Genomic DNA, 14,442 nt, shown 5'->3' on the forward strand with positions numbered 1-14,442 from the left:
TTGGCTTATCCGTGGTAAAATATGCACCACATCAATGCAAGTTACTAATGAAGGAAAAATTGCATGTGAGAAGAGAAAGATATATTGGAAGTCTCTGTACTGTCTGTATCATTTTTCTGTAAACCAAAAACTGATCTTTAAATATATACACACAGAAAACAAAAATTCAAGTTTTTATTTGTAAAACTTCAAACCCACAAAAGTGTAAATGGAAAAGTTTACCTAAAATCTCACAACTCAGTGATAAGTTTTTTCAAAGATATTTTAATGATCATTATTCATTTCTCTTTCTCTCTCTTTTTCTCACCTCCCACTTCGTGCCTTACTCATTATTTTTTCAGAATTACTAGGAACATAGATTGGGTTTGTATTGCCTCTGTCTGGATTCAGGTTCTGGCTCTGTCACTATATAAAAGTGTGGAATCTGGCAGGCACACTTGTGCGTAGTGAGCACCAAGTAAAAGCTACTGCTCTGCCAGTCCTTCTTCATATTCTTATTTGTAACACAGAGTTATTTCAGGTCAATGAATATGTAATGTATGTGTCATCATTTTTGAGACTGCCAACTCCATCAATTATTTTTATCAACTGCATTTTGACAAACATTTCGGTTTATTTCCATGACAGAGGCATGGGTGGCTTTCACATTAGGTTGCAGTAAATATCCTAGTCTCTATTGAGAGCCACAGCCAAGTCCGAATGGCCCCTGGCATTTTGCCAGAAGTAATGGTTGAGAGGGGAGCCATTAAGATGGATTGAAACAGGCTGTGTATTCAACTGTATACAGACCCCTGCTGTCAGCCTCAGGCGCCAGGCGCTGGATTCCTGGGGAGTTCGAGTTGGTTGGTGAAGTTCTGGTGGAGGGAGTTCCAGTTGGTGTGTGGTGTTCCTGGAAGGGCCACGTGGGTGGCGTTCAGGGGAGTTCAGAAATAAAGTTTGTTCCTGCTTGAGTGGCTCGTGATTTGTGCCCAGCCAGACTGTGGCAAGTCTACAAATCTTTACTGATTTATTTGATTGTCTTCTGGGATACATTCCCAAGCAAGGTCTTGCTGGACTCCCAGTTACTGTCGATGTACGTCTCCTTCCTGTGGTATATCAACTTGACTCCTCACCACCTTGCCCTTTCCTACCTCCCCATTCCCACTATTGGCCATTGCTCTGACTTCTTTTAGTCCACCGTTCTATCATGCTGAATTCCTTTCAGCTCCTCCAATGAGCTACATTTTTCTTCTTTGGACACTTGCCCCTGTTGCTTGAGCATCTGAGTTTTGGGTATCTTTGTGGGGTCCAAGTCCTAATCCCTCTGATATTGTCAGCATACTGTCTCCTTGTCATCTACTTTTAAAAATTATTATTTGTAACCCTCACTGAAGTCTTAAGTTGTATGAAAACAGGAAGCACATCTGTCTTCAGAGAATGTTTGATCTCACCATTGACACCAAGTTCTATAACGTTCTGGTGTTTTAGACATTGTTATCCCCCCCCCTTTCTCCTAAAGTAAATTAAGTTTCTGATTTAATTATCCATATAAATGAAGTTTTGTGAAAATTGAGGTGGCTCTGCTGTGTATATCTCATTGTTATAGTTTGGATGTGAGGTGTCTCCTCAAAGCTTCTACATGAATGCAGAAATGTTCAGAAAGAGAAAGACTGGACTGCGTGAGCTGTGAACTAATAAGTTCATCCTAGTTTGAATAGCTTGACTGGATGGTATTTGTAGGCAGTGGGCAGGTGTGTGACTGGAGGACTCCCAGTTACAGACACTGCAAGGGTGCATCTTCCCTGTGGCCACTTCCCCTACACTCCCTGCTTCCTGACCCTCCATGAACTGAGCAGCTTTCCGTGCGTGGGCCCTTTCTCCAAGATGTGATACCTAATCTTAATCCTATTGTATTCAGTATTATAAATGATCTAGACACAATTTCAAATTTTCAGGAGGATGTATGTTGATTATATGTTAATATAGTCCATTTTGTATAAGGAACTTGAGCATCTGAGGTTTTGGGTATCTCTGTGGGGTCCAAGACCTAGTCCCTCTTGGGTACTAAGGAATGACTGTACGGCAATGAAGGGTGATAGTAAGGAGAGAAGCTCCCTGATCGATTACTGAATCCTCATCTAGACAATTATTAAATTCAGAGACTCAACACATCACCGTGGATTGATCATACACTTATAATCATTGTTGTGATATGTTATAATAGACTGGAGGGGAAGAACAGAGAGGGAAGAATCTGCTTGGTTTGAGAAATAGGTTTGAACTAGCTCATGGAAATTGTTGAATATTCAGGGATTTTATGAGCCAGTGATCAAACCACTGGTACATTAAAATCAGTCTTATTGGAAGCATTTAATCATCTAACACCATGATAACATTTATTTATTTATTTATTTATTTCTTGAGGTTGGTTCATCAACACACCACTGTTTTCCTCACAATGTGCTAAGTGCCTTCTGCATATTACTTTAAAAGCAGATGGACCTTCTTGGATAATTCATGTGCTAGTAATTTTTGCACATCAGAAGTATGCTTTGAAGAACTATCTTGTTAGAATTAGGATCTCGTAGAGTTGTGGTTAATGACAGGAATACCACTTGAAGTTGGGCCTTGCTCCATTGGTTGGTATGAGGCCAGGGATGTCATTTCCAGATACATGGAGAAGGACTGTTCAAGTCAGGGATGCGAAAGGAAACTGTTTTGACTGGAGCAGAGACATGGCTTCCATGTCAACTATGGCTTCCCTCTCATAGTTGTGACAAATTTCCACAACACTAGTGGCTTGAAACCATGAAAATTTATTATTTTTTATGTTCTGTGTGTCAGAAGTAAAAAATGGGTCTTCAGGACTATATTCCATAGAAAGGCTTTAGGGTGGAATCCCTTCTGCTGCCTGTTCCAGAATATAGAGACTGACCACATTCCTCAGATTGTGGCCCCACATCATCAGCATGACCTGTACTTTCTTCATCAGGCCTTTTCTGTAACTCTTTTGCTTCCATTTTTTTTTTCACCTAAAAAGAGGAGAATTTAATTGTTTTGGGCCTAATGAATAATCCAGAATAATCTCCCCATCCCAAGAAATTTTATTTAATTACATCTGTGGTCTCTTCTGCCATGAAAACTAACATACTTAAAGGCTTTGGGAATTAGAATATGGGCATCTTTGATAGGCTATTACTCTGCCTAACACCATGGGGAATCTGGGCCAGTTGATTACGGGCCTTATAGGGTAAACTGAAGAGATTAGACACATTGATACCCATCAAGGAGTGATTTAATGACAATGGTATTTAATATTAATTTTATTAAAATAAATATTGCAACAGATGACTCATCAAAACTGGAAAATATTTTAATAGTAGATTACTTGTAATCTATGTAGAAAGTGATTAGAGTATGAACTAAGAAATGGTTAAAATACATGCTATTAGGTATTATCTAACATTTTGTCATGGACAAATAAGAAAATGAATTTAAATTTCTCTATATAATATATAGATATATATCTTTATATATAAATATATAGGTAGATATCTTTTGGAGATAAAATTCATATTCTATACACTTAATCCCATTGAATGTGTATAATTCAATCATTTTTTTAGAATTTTGCAACTACAACTAAAACTGATTTTAGAACATTTTCATAACCCCTAAAATATCTCTTTCCTGTTAGCAACTATCTCCAAAATCGTCGCCCTAGGCAACCAAATATATATTATCTTTCCCCATAGATTTGTGTATAGGGACACTTCATATAAGTCAAATCATACAGTAAATGGCCTTTGTGACTGAATTCCTTCACTTGGCATAATCTTTTCAATGTCCATCCATCTTATAGCACAATCAATACTTCAGTGCTTTTCATTTTCAAATAAATTGCATTGTATGGATGTACCACATTTTATTTAAACATTCCTCAGTTGATAGACATTGGATTGTTTCCTCTTTTGTATACCATGAATAATGTATACAATTTTTTTGTGGACATGTTTTCATGTTGTCTCGTATACACCTAGGGGTTGACTTGTTAAGGAATGTGATTATTTTCCAAGTCAAATGAATCATTTTATATTCTAAGCAGGAGTGTGTGAGAATTCCAATTTTTCCAAGCTCATATCAACATTTATTATGTCTTTTTTTTTTCCTTTTAACCACCTTAGTGTGTGTGTGTGTGAAGTAGTATCTGATTGTGGTTTTAATTTGCATTTCCTAACGACTAACGATGTTGAACAACTTTTTTTTAATTTTATTTTTTTTATTGTTTTTTTTATTGGTTGTTCAAAACATTACAAAGCTCATGACATATCATCTTCCATTTTAATGCACTTATTGGTTATTTGTATATATTCTATGGAGAAATAGCAACTCAGATCCTCAGTCTGTCTGGGAATTGCATTAGTTCACTTTTTACTATTGAATTGTTAAAGCTATCTATAAATCCTGAATACAAATCTCTTATTAGATGTATATGTATGTGAATGTTTTCTCCTATTCTATGGATTATGGATTTGTTTTTGTTGATAACTTTTAAATACAAATATGTTTAATTTTGATGAAGTCCAATTTACCCACTTTGTTTTTTCTTCTTACTGATGCTTTTGGTGTCCTATCTATGAAGGCTTTGTCTAACCAAACTTACACGGTTACATATTTCTTTTAATAATTATACAGTTTTCACTCTTACATTTAGTGGTCATCATCCATTTTGGGGAAAAGTTTGCATATGTTGTGAAGTAGTTGTCTAGCTTCCATATTATGCATATGGGTATCAGTTGTCTCCAAAATAAGACTCTTTCACATTTAATTGACTTTGTAACTTCCTCCAGAACTAGTTAGCCATTAAAATGACTTTGTTTCTAGACTTATATTTTGATTCCATTGATCTTTATGTATATTTTTATTCTAGTAATTATAGCATGTCTCAATAATTATAGCATGGCAATAAGTATTGAAATTGGGAAGCATGTTTTCAATTTTGTTTTTACAACTCAAGATTGCTTTGTTTATTTTGGGTACCTTGAATTTCACAAAAGTTAAGAGATAAGTTTGTCAATTTCTGAGAATAAACTTGCTGGGATTTCAGATGATTATATTGAATCTATGGATAATGTTGGGGAGTATTGCCATTGTAGCAATGTTGTCTTCCTGTTCATGAACAAAGAGTATTTTTGTTCTTCTTCCAGTCTTCTTAAAAAATTTAAACAATGTTTTTAATTTTGAGAGTATAAGTTCTATTGTTAATTTTATTTCTAAAGTATTTTATTCCTTTTGAGACTATTATAAATGGAAATGGTTCTTCTCAATTTCAGTTTTATATTTTTCATTGCTGCTGTATGGAAACAAAATTGACTTTCACACATTGATTTGAACTCTGAAAATATGCTGAACTCATTTATTGGTTTTAATAATTTTTAGTGGATTCCTTAATAATCTTCTATGTACAAGATCATGTCATCTATAAAAAGATTATACTTCTTCCTTTCTAATCAGGATGTCTTTAGTTTCATTTTCTTACCTAATAGACCTGGCTAGAAATGTCAGTACAATGTTGAATAAATGTGGTAAGAGAGGAAATACTTTTCTTATTGCTGACCTGAGGGGGAAGAATTCAGTCTTTCATACCTGAATTATAACATTATAACATGAGTATCATGTTAGTCTTGCATAGATACTTTTTATGAGGTTGAAGAAGTTTCCTTCCATTCCCAGTGTATTGAGTAATTTTATCATGAATGAATATTGAGTTTTATCAAATTATTTTTTCTGAAGCTATAGAGAACATTACCTGGCTTTTGTCTTTTTTTTACTATTGATATGTTGTATTATTTAATTGATTTTTGAATGTGACACCAATTTGCATTCCCAAGATAAATCTCTTTCTTGACCTTGTTGTAAGATCCATTGTGTATGTTGCTGAAAATATTTTTGCAAGTCTAGTCAATCTTCATTATTTGTAGTTTCTGTATTTGTGAATTCACCTTCTTGCTAAAAATACACAAGAGCACAAAGTCTGCAAAGAGCCTTATGTGGCAAATTTGTGTTACATAAACTTCATTGAAGCATGGGTTATAGTACTGTTGGCCATAAGTTCGCTTCAAAATTTTGTTTTCATTACTAGTGATTGAACCCAGAGACATTTCACCATTGAGCTACATACCAAACTCTTTTAGCATTTTATTTTGAAGCAGGGTCTAAGTTCTGTTCTTATTTGTTAATTTTATTTTTAAAGTGTTTATTCAGGGTCTAAGTTTCCCAAGCTAGCCTTAAACTTGTGATCCACCTGCCTCAGTCTCCTGAATTTCAGGGATTACAGGCATGCACCACCACACCCAGTTTATGTGTTCAATCTTAATAAATCAACAATATATATTAAATACATTGCCTTTCAACAGAAATACACAAGCTGGGAATGTAGCTCAGTGTTAGAAAGCCTGCTTAGTATATACAAGGCCCTTGGTTTGAACTACAGTATAGAAAATAAAACAAAACAAACAAAAAAACACCAGTCTAAACATTAACACACATGAAACAAAGCTGTGTATTGACCACTTGATGGAAATCTCATGACCATGGGAATTAACTCCATATTTCCCCTAGAACCAATGGTTCTGTATTAAATCAGTGTTCTCGGTGATTTTATAGAACATAACTACTACGAATGGAAAGAATAATTTTTGATTTTTGAGGATTTTTGCATATATATTCATTAGAGAATTAGTTGGCAGTTTTCAGTTGTCATGATGTTTGGAATCAGGATAATACTGGCCCTATAGCATGAGTTGGGATTTGTTTAATCTTTTTGTGTTTTGGAAGAGTTTGTTAAATTTTTATTATTTTTTTAATATTCGATGGAACTTTGTCAAAAAAAATTGGACCTCAACATTGTTTTGTGAGAAGATTGTAATTTTCTAAGCACACAAATAAAAGTTAATATAGCTGGCTTGACAAATTCCCTAGAAGGGATTGATCATAGTTGGCTGGTGTCTGGGAACTTAGAATTTGGAAGGATTCCCAACCACTCCAGAATTGATGAGTGGCTCATTGTGCCTTAACTGTTTATATAAACAATGTAGTTTATGCTGAATGCTCATTTTCCTTCTAAGAGTCTGGAATTTGGGGACCAGACACTTTCTAAATGATCAGCCCCTGAATGCTATCTCCCGTGAGGTTTCAGAGTTGCCAACATTTCACACATGTTCTCAGACTCATTGCTGGGAAATTAAGTATGTCCTGTGTGATTGAATGAAAGATGACCCTTGGAAGTTTATGAAGTTTTTGTTTGGTTGTTTTTGAATTTTTATACCTCTTCTCTTTTAGGTTGTATTTGGTATCTTTTTACATAAAAATTTAGGGCCATGAATACAATTATATATTGAGCACTGTGAGTTTTCCTAGAGGATTCCCAATACATTAATTCAATCTCTTTTCATATTAAATACCTATGTGTTCCTCTTTCTTCTTGAGTCAGTTTAAGTACTTCATATCTTTTCAGGAAATTGTCCATTTCATAAAGTTAATTGATTTGTTGGCATATAATTGTGCACAGTGTTCCTCTGTAGTCTTCTGTACGGTCTGTAGTAATGTTCTGTCTTTCATGTCTGTTTTTTAGTAATTTGAATCTTTTATATTTTTTTCGTCATGTGTCCAACTAAATATTTGTCAATTTTGTTGGTGCTTTCATAGAACCAACTATATATGGTTTTATTGATTTTTTTCTTGCTTTCCTGGTCTGCATTTCATTCATTTATGATCTAATCTTTATTGGTTTTTAATCTCTGCTTGTTTTAGTTTTTATTTACTTATTCTGCTTTTCCATTGTGTGAAGGTAGAAAGATAGGTTACCAATTTGAGATCCCCCCTTTTTTCAATATAGACAATTATAGCTATAAATTTTCTTTTTGAGTGGCAGGAGTAGAGACTCAGTGGTAAAGCACTTGCCTAGCATGTTCAAGGCCTTAGATTTGATCCCTAATACCACACACACATAAACACACACACACACAAAGAAAAAAATCAAACAACAAAACAAGACAAAAAACAGAGACTAGAAGACACACATGTGCTTCCTTAGAATTTGGAAGGTATTGCCATGCAATACCCTGTGCCATCGCAAAACTCTGCCAGCAAGAAGGCCATCAAGAACTGTGTGTTAAATAAAGTTATTTTTGTAAAATAAAAATAAAGTTATCTACATTCAGGTATTTTATTATACTAATGAAAAACGGATGCTCACAATCACTAGAACAAAAATATTCTGCAGAAAAGAACGCAGCTTCAGAAAGACTAAGAGATTCAGAGTCATATGGGGCAAGCCACAGAAGCTGGGACTCAGACTTCAGTGTAGACCAGGAATTGGAAAACTATGGTCCACAGCCCACCACTTGTTTTTGCAAATGAGGGTTATTAAAATGCAGTCATGACCCTTTGCTTATGTTTTGTCTGTGGTGTTACTGTACTAAAATAGCAGAGTACAATATTTGTGATAATGACTATGTCCCCTTCAGACTGAAATATTTACTACCTGAAAAAGTGTGCTCATTCATGATCTAGACTACACAGAGTCTGTTTCAAAACAATGACTGCCATAGAATTGTGTGGACAGACTTAGAGTTTCACCTGGGGGAGGGTAGTTAATTCTTTAGTATGGATGAACTAGAAACTACTATAATGGCTCAGGCTGCAGCAATTGGGGACTAAGACATTACTGCAGAAGCTGTGACAGGGGCATTGATATAGGGGTTGAGGACTGAGATATTATTGCAGGGTTCAGGAATTTGGCTTTCTAAATTTCCTGAGCTTGACACAGAGGGTATCCTCCCCTCTGATGAAATGGATCCCCACCCCACTCTTTCCAAACAACTGCTGCCATCCATATTTTAGCTCCCTCCTAATCTCCTTTTAGAAGCTTCCTGGGCTCCTTCCATTGTCCTTAGGGTTGCTCTCCAGGTTTCTAGAAGCTGTCCTTACCTGGAGAATGGTAGTTATCACCTTACAACATGATGTGACTAGTGTTGTTACCCTTGTTGCCAATCACGTCTTCCAAACATGATGGTGACAGTATTTTATATCCTACATGCAAATTTGACACTTTTCCTGTTAGCTCTTATGGTCTACACCCCCCATTTCTTGAAAGTCAGCAAGAATTTGGGACTGTATGACCACCAGAAAAATGGCAGAGATGTTACTATGTGACTTTTCAATCTAGGTTGCAAAAGACAAGGCAGTTTCCCTTTGTCCTCTGGGATACCAGTTCTTGAAGCTTACAAGGGACCACACAGAGGACCTGAGACCATCTGATGAGAGAAGCCTGGCCATTGCCAGACACTGCCACCACTCCAGTTATTTCGGCCCTCTCTTATTCCAGCTGCCATGTGTCTGCAACCACATGAGAGACCTTGAGTCAGAGCCACCCAGCGGAACTTTTCTGACCATAGAACCAATAGCAGATGCTGTGAATTGAACTGTGTTCTTTCCAAAGAGTTGTTGAGTCTTCACTCCCCAGTATCTCAGATTGTGCAATTGGGGCTTTACTGAGGCTCGGGATGAAGCAAGGTCATTAAGGAGTGCCCTAACCCAATATGACTGGTGTTCTTATAAGGAGAAAAGTTGGATACAGATGCTCAGAGGCACACTGTGAAGACAAAAATAGAGCTGGGTTGATGTATCTATAAACCACTGAACACTGAGGTTAACCAGCAGCATAAGAGGCCAAGGCAGATGCCCACAGCAGCAGCTTCCTCATGGCCTCTAGGGCAACCAACCTTGCTATCACATTTGACTTGAATTTTGGGCCTGCAGAATTGCAAGAAAATAACTTTCTGTTATTAAAGTCACTCAGTCTGTGGTACTTTGTTATAGCAGACCTAGCAAATGCATACAGGAGACGACAAAATGACTTTTGTTTTAAGGCACTAAATTCTGAGGTGAATTATTACTGGAATACCCCCATCCCAAAGCTACATCTCCTTAAGATGGGAATCCGTGGGCTTGTGGCACAGACTTGTTAAATATTTGCCATATGAGCACATGGGCAGAAGAATGACAGCTTAGTAAGCTGTCAGTAGTCTCATCTAATTATCTGAAGAATCCCACAATTCAAGTCCCATCGCAGGGACTCAAGGTCTGGAAAGCAGCAAGTTGGAGCTACCAACTCAGAGACCATGCCAGGGTGCATTGCTTGCCTGGAAACCAAAGTAAAGCCCCCATGGTGATGTGCTTCTTGAGAGAGCCAGTGCTAGAAAAACGGGAATAGCACCTAGACATTTTTTTCTGCCTTTAACATAAAGTCATGAAAACGAAGGCCTGAAATCCAAATAAGGCCTGCACCCGGCAGGGAGACTGTGTGCTTCTGCATCAAGTGGGCAGACAATGGAGTGGCCATGAGGGGAGTTGATCCAGAGGCTCTTCTCTCGTGCCAGAATGTCTCAAAGCTACAGAGCTGCTGTAGGAACAGATAGCAAGGGTGGGGCTTTGAGAAGATTTGAGGGTTTCTTATTGTCAATTCCCAGAATTCAGGCAAGTAGATACCTGCCATTCCAAATCAGAGGGAATCCCCCCAACCACCAAAAGTATAGTGAAGCGTTAAGGTTAGAAATTCATTATTGACCATTACTGGAAAGATGACAAGTCACAGTCGTGTATATTTGGGTGACAGAAATTTTTGCCTCTTGATAAGAACGTCACACATCCTGGAGAAAGGTGCCAATGAGAGAGAGGAGCCAGGTAAGGAGACACAGCCCAGACAGAATAGTTGCTTTCTAAGACTATGGAGCAGGAAGAGGCTGAGCTGGGTGTTGATGTTTAGTGCTGTGATCTTGTAGCGATGCACTGAAGAAATTCGAGCAGGGAATGAATCCTGACTGACTCTGAGAGCTCTGGGGAACCTGGGGACTGAAGCGGCCCTTTCCTCTAACCATCCTCTAACTGTCCACTTGACGGTGGTTAGTTTCATTTAACTTATTTAATATTTTTAAATCTCATAAATGACACATAACTGCAGTCATAGCCCTCTAAATTTGAAAATGATAACTCACTCATAACCATTCTGCCTTCAATGACCAACATTCTATATAGATCTTTTCTACATGTCCTCACGTTCCCTGTACATATCCTTAGATTATTTCATTGTGCCAATTCAATATGATTTTTTTTTCACTCTTTGGATTATAAGCATACCATGGCTCTTTATTTTCTATTTTAAACGCCCTGTACCAATATCTTGCCAGTCGATGCAGAACCTTCTGTTGTTGAATTCTTGATTTCTCTTTTTCTCTACTGTAAAACCATGGGTATGAATATCTTCACACACAGATCTGTTTTCCTTGTATGCTTATTTCCTTCAAATATATGTCTAGAGGTGAAATTTTGTAAAGCCAAGGTGCATGACCACTTTTGATAGTTCTTAATATATGTTTTAAAATCATTTTCCTAAGGACAGTAAGAATTTAAGCCCTCATTGGCAATTGGGCAAGCTACAGATTTATTTTCCTGTCGCTAGTACTGGGAATTATGGTCATCACCTGATTTAACAAGGCCCTTTATTCTGCAAAATGAGGCTTGTGTCTGCTCAGGAAAAACATATTTTTGGTGTTTTGCTTCTGTGAGCTCTAGTAGGACTAGGTCTGTATCTTCTTTTTCTTTTAATTTAAACTATGCTAACTTAACTATTAAAGCCTTTATTTTTTTTAAAAAAATAAATTAATAAAATAAATCTCCCTCTTTTACTTATTTAACTGCTTTTAATTTTTACTGTTAGTTTTTAAATTCTTAATGTTTTACTTTTTACTGCTTTTGCTCTTTACTTTTTATTCTTACTCTTTACTTTTTGCTGCTTTTATTACATCCCATAAATTTTGGTACACTGAGCCTAATTGATCTAAAATAATTCTCTAAATTTCTTTGCAACTTCTTCTTTGACTCGTTAACTATTTAAGAGAGTGTTGTTAAATTTCTGTTTTGTGAATTTTCTAAATTTATTTCTGAAATTGGTTTCTGATTTAATTACCTTTTGGCCCCAAAACATACTTTGTAAGATTTTGATGATTTTAAGTTTGCTGAGGTCTATTTTATGACCTATTATATGCTTTGCTTTGGAGAAATTTTCATAAGCTTTTGATAGGAATGTGTATTCTGGTGTTATTGAATGGATTGATCTATTTGGTTTATACTGCTATTAAAGAGTTCTATTTATTTTTAATCTTCTGCCTAACTGTTCTATTCTTGATTAAAAATAGGATATTGATGTATAACTATTGGTGAATTATCTATTTCTTACTTCAGTTCTATTAGTTTTTGCTTCATGTAGTTTGGGACTCAGTTATTAGGTACATACATTCATGTTGCTAATTTTGATATCCTATTCTTTGTTTGACACTATAAAATATTTTACTTCTTCTTACTAATATTTTTTCTATAAAGTCTGATATCAGTAATGCCACTTCAGATTTTTGGGATTGCTGTTTGCCATCCATGCTCACTCATCCTATTTGTATCGTGAAATTGAAAATATATCTCCTGTAGATAGCATAAAATTGAAACCTTTTTAACATTTTTTGGTTGTTGTTAATCACATCTAATAACATCTGTTCATTTTGAATGTTGTTATTAATCTGTGTGTGTTTTCTTCTACTGATTTCCTATGTGTTCTATGTACTGTTCTATTTTTGTTCCTCTATTCACCTCTTACTGCTTTCTCTTATTTTAAGTGAATATTTTGTATGATAATATCTTATTTCTAGTAATGATTTTCTTCGATATTTATTTTGGAATTATTTTCTTAGTGGGTGGTCTAGGACTGGTCATATACATCCTAACATATCAGAAACTACTTCAGATTTATACTTAGTTGCAGTGAGATATGAAGATGTTGTTTCTGTAGGACTCTATTTTCTCTTCCCCCATTGTGCTATTATTGTTATACACATTACCTACATATTTGTCACAACTCTAGCAATATATTTTTCAATTAGTAGTTTAAATAATTTTGTAAATATGTTTGTATTGTTTAGATGTGAGGGGTTCCCCCCAAAGCTCATGTGTCAGACAACGCAAGAAGGTTTGGAGGAGAAGGTTAGGTTAGAGCCTTAACCCAATCAGTGAATTAATCACCTGATAGGAATTAACTGAGTGGTAACTGAAGGCTGGTAGGGCGTGGCTAAGGGGTATATATTTTGTTCTGGAGACTTTCTCTGCTTTCTGATCACCATGATGTGAGCTGCTTCCCTTTACCACACTCTTCCACCATAATGTTCTGCCTCACCTTGAGCCAAAAGGAATAGAGCCGGCCTTCTATAGTCTAAGACCTTGGAAACTGTGAGCCTGCAAATAAATTTTTCCTTCTCTACAATTATTTTGGTCAGGTCCTTTAGTCACAGCAGTGGAAAAACCTGACTAAAACAGTGTTGCATAATGTAGAGAGAAATATATATGCTTATAAAGTTTGACACATTAGTTTTATTGTTTAAAATTTCTAGTTTCCTTTCTGGTTCCTGTGAATTTGAATTATTATCTGATGTCATTTTTCTTACTTCAATATTATCTTTGCTCTAATTCACCTCCCCTGCATTGTTATTGTGAAATATATTACATTTCTATGTGGTATAAGCCCTTGTAATGCAATTAGATTTATATTCTTCCATACAATTGCCTTTAAAATCAATTATGAAGAAAACATTCATTTATGTTGTCTTTTGTTATTACATAATTAGTTTTCTTGTTGTTGCTTTTTTAAGGGGATATGGATTTGAATCACTGGTGTTATTTGTTTTCAGCTTGAAAAAATTCTTTAATTTTTCTTATAGTATGGCTCTTCTAACAATGAGTATCTCAGTTTTTGTTTATGTGAAAATATGTATATATACATATATTTTAATTTATCTTTCCAGCATGTTGAATGTGTTAGCTGACTGCTTTCTGGATTCCATAGTTTTGTTAATTGTACAGTGTTCCTTTGTATGTAACTAGTTATTTTTCTCCTTCCACTTTTAATTATTTTCTCTTTGCCAACATTTTTACTATGATATGTTGGGTCTGCATATGGTATCTTTCTGTTTATTTGTTTTCTTCTTTTTCTAACTGAAATTTGCTGGATTTCTTAACTATATTGAATAAAATGTTTCATCAAACTTGGGAAGTTTTCAACGTTGTTTTTCAAATATTTTTATGCTTATCTTCCTTTCCCTTTTTCTGTTAGGTAAGAGAATAGAAGGAAAGAAATTGCTACCAAATTGCTGATAAACTATAAATCACTAAATTGGTGTGTGTTAGTTGGAGTTTTTTTTTCTCTGTTCCTCAAATTGTGTATTTATTATCAATTTATCTTGGTCAGGATCTCCTTGGCTTCATCACAACATGGCAGTGACAACATGATGAGCATCCATGTGAGAAGGAGAGATACTATGGGAATAGGGGAAGCCAGAGGAATCCAGGGTAACTCATTTA

The sequence above is a fragment of the Spermophilus citellus genome, assembly GCF_964194105.1.
Source record: "Spermophilus citellus genome assembly, chromosome: 14".
NCBI lineage: Eukaryota > Metazoa > Chordata > Mammalia > Rodentia > Sciuridae > Spermophilus > Spermophilus citellus.